Here is a 6,000-nt window from a genome sequence, read left to right as displayed (position 1 = left end):
GTTATGGAGTAAAATGCTAATTTGACATGAATTTTAAAACCAAAATTGGAGATACAAAGAAAATTTGAGCTCATAAGAAGCTCAAAACTCAAAGCTTAAGTCCAGTGATGGCCATTATCCCCCACCTAACTCATTGATTCTGCTTTGCTATCAGGGTTCTCCCAGGGAGAAGATTAAAAAACACAGGGCATGGAGATCTTGGGAACGTGGTGGTCTAAATTATGTTGTGAAATATATTTTTAGTAATTCTAAATTGTACTATTTAATATATTTAATAATATTTGAATATATTATATATTATTGAGTTAAAATAATATATCATAAATTATATTTTAGTAATAATTAAACAATTCAACAATTCAACTCAAAATTCAACAATTTAAATATAAGAATTAAGAATTTAAACATAATGATTTACAGATAACAGCAATTTATATAAATATGAATTATTTTGTTTATTTATTTTTTTAAAGTCTATTTATTTATTTTGAGAGAGAGAGAAAAAGAGTGCAGGTGGGGGGAGGAGCAGAGAGCCAGGGAGAGAGAGAGAGAGAGAGAGAGAGAGAGAGAATCCCAAGCAGGCTCCACACTGAGTGCAGAGCACGATGCAGGGTTCAAACTCACAAACTGTGAGATCATGACCTGAGCTGAAGTCAAATGCTTAACCGACTGAGCCACCCAAGCGCCCCAATAAATATTAATTATTTTAAATGTAAGTTGTATTATTATAAACCCCCCTTTTAGAAGGGGTTTGCAATCATTTTGCATTGTAAACTTTCTTTCTTTGTAGTGAAGGATACAATTGTAAACTTTGTCTGACAGACTTGTGCAATATTTGCAAATGCAGATCAGGTGATTTAATGAAGAACTAAATCTGAAGTCATGGTTTCCTGTTTCTTCATCCTCCCTGAGTTTAAACTGCCTATATCATCCTAGCAGCCGTGAGAGCTTCTGAAAGAAAGCACTTGGCTCTCAGCTGTAATCTTGACTTGTAAGTGGTCAAAGTACTCTCTTTGAAAGTAGTTGAGGAGATTGAGAAACCTTTTGAGTTATATAAATAGCTAAAGAAAACAATGTGCAAACGTTCATAATTTGTGAGCAGATAACCCATTTTATATCAGCAAAGGCTAGTTCACCATTCCAATTAAAATAACAAATTTATATCTCACTTAATAATAAACAAACTTATGTAGAGTTCACATAATGCTATAATATCTAAACTAGCAACCTGCAAACTTAGCCCTCTATTCCTGCAAACCTGTCCTTTTTCTCTTTAGAATTTATTACCATATAACAACTGTGCACACGTTTTACCTGTGTACATCTGTTTTGTCCTTCTCTGGCCCCTATCCAAATAATGGCAAGGATTTTGATCTGTTTGGTTTACTGTTGTCTTCATAGTGCCTTGCAGATTCTTTGGCAAATAGTAAGTACCCAGTAACTGTCGAGTATTCATTTAACAAATCATTATGACCATTTCAACTGGACCAACCAGAGTATCTCAGGTGACAAAATTCTTAAACAGGAAGAAATTTATTAAGAACTTACCACGTGGCAGGTACTAAAACTTTGAGATTGAATCTGTTGTCTGCCTTTCCAGATGAAGACAGAAATGAAGTAACTGCCAAGGTCACTGAGCTCACAGGTGGAGCCAGGTTTGGATGTAGGGATACATGGGAGTCCATGTTCTAACTACTGTACTAGTTCCAGGAGATAGAAGAGGTGTGGGCTTTGGCTCTAGAGACCTGTGGTGGGGAAAGAGAAACAAAGTGCACTGGAACCTAATCCATGTCTACCATAAACTCTCCATTTCCTGCTGTACCAAGAGCCTCTCTTTACCACTGCAACAATTTTTTTTTTTCAACGTTTTTTATTTTATTTTTGGGACAGAGAGAGACAGAGCATGAACGGGGGAGGGGCAGAGAGAGAGGGAGACACAGAATCGGAAACAGGCTCCAGGCTCCGAGCCATCAGCCCAGAGCCCAACGCGGGGCTCGAACTCACAGACCGCGAGATCGTGACCTGGCTGAAGTCGGACGCTCAACCGACTGCGCCACCCAGGCGCCCCTCCACTGCAACAATTTTTGAAGCCAGGAAATCTTAAAGATTCCCATTCTTCTGTTTCCTAGGTGAACTTTGATGTACTCTTGGGAGGACATTTAAAAACAATTTTTTTAATGTTTTATTTTATTTTTCAGAGAGAGAGAGAGAGAGAGACAGAATCTTGAAGCAGGCTCCAGGCTCTGAGCTGTCAGCACAGAGCCCGACACAGGGCTCGAACCCACAAACTGCGAGATCATGACTGGAGCCAAAGTTGGACGCTTAAACGACTGAGCCACCCAGGCGCCCCAAGGAGGACATTTTTAAGTCTGAAGTTTGTATCCAAAACTACTTGGTTTTGTGCTCGGACTACTTAATCATAAATGATCAGTAATATAAGTGATTTAATTAGTAGTCGGGTTTCTTTTTTTCCTCCCCCTTTATTGTTTTCTCAGTATCTGGAATAAGGCCACTGTTGGAGTTTTTCTCATGTCACTTAATAATTACAACTATGATCAGACGTTTCTTAAAATGTGTGACTGCATTAGAAGAAGCAAGTCCTGGGGCTTGGCTCTCATGGGTCAAAGTCTCCGCCTCCCTCCCTTACCTCCACCTCCTGTCAGTTCCCTGCCTTGGCGATCTGCGATCTGCGATCTGATCTGCGTGGGTGCTTTCCTGACCTCCGCCCACCATCTGTCCTTGGGCAGTTGTTTTCTTTTCTCAGTCCTGTATTTCCTGCCTGGGGTAAGGGTTTGAAACGGCAGCAATTCTAGCCCAAGAGGATGGTGGCAGTGGGGGGTGTGGGGGACCATGTGCAGGGTCATTGGTGATGCTGTGTGATAAGGGATCCCTGGGCCTCAGCACCTCAGGGGATGGAGAAACTTCATTGAGAACAAAGGTTGCAGCACTCTTGAGGGTGGGGAACTGTGAAAACCCTCCATAGACTCTGGCTTCTCTACCTCTGGAGGCTGGGAGCAGAGGAAAATTTTAGGAGCCTGACTTTGCATTTGAAAACCTCTTTATTACCAAAGCATTTCACTCCAGGGCTGGATTTGGGTAAAATGTTTAAACTGTCATCCAATATCCGGTCTGAACCACTGAAAATATCTTCCATGAAGACCTAATGTCTTTTAGCCTATGATCAGATTAAAAGGCTCAAAAATGCAAGTATTTGAGGGAATTAAATAAAAAGCAATACTTTTCTTGCGAACAAGGGTTAAGAAGGCACTGGGTGCCTGGAAGGAGTGGTGGGGGGATGTCCTTCGTCTATAGACAGCAGGGTCAGGACAAACCTTAGGGGTGTCAGCACTCTGAACACAAAAGTGAGCCGTGGAGGCTAGTGGAGGTGATGGAGGATGTCCAGCCAGCAGCTAGTGCGTGGCAGGAACCAGGGTCAAGGAGCACATTATTTGTGAAGATACTAACCTGCAGATGTCTATCTGAAGTTTATGGAACCCCCGACTCTGGGCAGAAGCTCAATAAATGGCAAGTGAATCACAAGTTTAAAGGGAGAAATCCAGCCAAAATTGATTCTGTGCAGCCCTCATCTATGGAATGAGGAGGGTGCCTTAAATTCTAGCCGATGATAAGATTGAGAGCCCAACCTGGCGACACAAGTGAGTCAGCTGTTTGGAAGTTCACCTGAGAGGGGGTGGGGGCCTTGGACACAGGGAGTCAGGGGAGCAGATGAGGGAGGGTGCTGTGCAATGTGTCTGAAGACTGCAATGGATGTATGACACGCTTATTGTAGTGTGTGGCTCATAGACAATACAGGGAATGGAGAAAATATCAAGAAACAGAAGGTTTTCTTAAAACACACACACACACGCACACACACACACACACACACACACACCCCACCACCACCACCACCTAGAGAAACATGTTTTGGTATATCTCTACCCATTTTTTTCTTTTTGTTTTTCATAATTGAGACAGTCTTAGAATACATAATAGAGATTTATGTACTTCTTTCTACCTAACATTATGGCACGGGTTTCCTTCAACCATTAAAAACTCTTTATTACGCTGATTTTTCAGATTTTCTTTTCTCTAGTTTCTTTTCTTAATTTGTAGTAAAAATACAGTGTATGATAGCTATAACATACAAAATACATGCTAATCAACTATTTATGTTCTCAGTGAGGTTTCTGGTCGGCAGTAGGCTATTAGGAACTACGTTTTGGGGAGGTAAAAGTTACATGCAGATTTTTTGACTGTGGAGGGCTCCCGGTGCCCCTAACTCTCATGCTGTCCCGGGGTTAACTGTACCTGCAGAATTCTGGGCTGATTTTTAATGACTGTTCAATAACTCATACAAAGAAGGAGTGACCACTTAAAAAAACAGCCTTTTTGAATTTATGGCTTCTGAAAAAGCTCCAGAATGGCAGCAGCAGAGTATAGGCTCTGAACCACAATAGTAGCAATAACAGCAATGGTAATGAAATCCCCTGAGCACCTAGAGGTGAATAAAAGTTTGAAAAGAGACAAAAAACAAAACAAAACAAACAACCCCCCCCCCCAAACAACAAAAACAACCCAGACCCCAAATTAAGCCTTTGCATTGTGATTTTATCTTTCATTATAGGAAGCAAAAGGCAGGCACTGATTGATCCCATTTCCATTTTCAAGCCTCAGGGGAGGAACGCAGAGAACAAGAATGTCAAATAGCTCACTTTTGCATTTCAACCACCGAGGTCCCAGGCTAAAATAAAATTTTAATTTCATAATAATGTAGTAAAATGAAATTGCAGACTAGAAACTGAACTGTGTCTTTTTTAAAAAAGTTTCCATTCCTCTAGGCTGGGACCTTGGTTCTTGAAACTCAAAAGCTTTGAGTTTAATATTGTTTAACATTTTCCTTCTTTCATTCTGTGGCATCATCCCTTCCCTGAGGCATAAAGATGAGATGCACTGGGTGCAAGGAACTTACAAGAGGGACCCTGACTGTCCTCCCCCCCCCCCCCCCCCCCACCATGCCACCAAATTTCCCCCCAGAGAAATAATTATTGCCCTGGTGATAACCAGTATATATCTTTGGGCCATTTTCATGTTTCAGCTTATGTGCCATGGTAGACAATGACCAGGTACTAGCGGGCCTGATAAGGAGTAAGGGATGATGGCAGAGGTAGGTCATGAATAAGAATTCAAGGGCAAATTCTTAAGACCTTGAATATTGGTGTGGCCCCTCTTCAGTCTGGTAGTCTAACAGGTCATTGTTTGGAACTCCTTTTGATGACTGTAAAATTTCATTTCTCTGGAGTTATATGATACTGATGGAGTACAACTGAGTTTCAGAATGTACACTCTATATTTTCAATGAATATAATTTTAGAACTCAGGTATATTTGATCATATCAAATCAATGCTGCTGCTAATGAATTGTAAAACTCATTCTAATAAAGAAATAGCAGAGAAGTTTGTACTTAATGAAATTCCTCACAGTTAATATATTGTCCTAACTAAAGTTTGGATTGTATTGTGTGAGGACTGGTATTATTTAACTAAACTGTGGTAACTAAAATTTCTGCCTTTCAGGGGTGTCTTGTTGGCTTAGTGGGTAGAGCATGTGACTCTTGATCTCGGGGTCATGAGTTTGAACCCATGTTGGGAGTAGAGATTACTTTAAAAAATAATAAAATGCCTGCCTTTTAGAACGATGCAAATGATGATTGCCCATTTGGTGGCCGATTGTATTTTCCAAAGGTAGTGCAGCAATCTCTTCCATTCTACATGTTCTTCTCAAATCTTGCTATTTTCACATCAAGAGGTGGGACCTATTTCCTTCTCCTCGATTCTGGGCAGTTTTATGACTCTCTGGCAACCAATAAAACGCAGCAAAGGTAACTATGATTTCTAAAGCTGAATCATAAAAGACAACGCAGCTTAGCACTGGAGCACTTCCACAAAATCTCTGAGCCACCATGTAAGCTCTCCAATTGCTTGGAGACCATCATGCTG

Source organism: Panthera leo, chromosome B2 (assembly GCF_018350215.1).
Source record: "Panthera leo isolate Ple1 chromosome B2, P.leo_Ple1_pat1.1, whole genome shotgun sequence".
Classification (NCBI taxonomy): Eukaryota; Metazoa; Chordata; class Mammalia; order Carnivora; family Felidae; genus Panthera; species Panthera leo.
The sequence above is the reverse complement of the archived record's forward strand: the minus strand, read 5'-3'. Positions refer to the sequence as shown.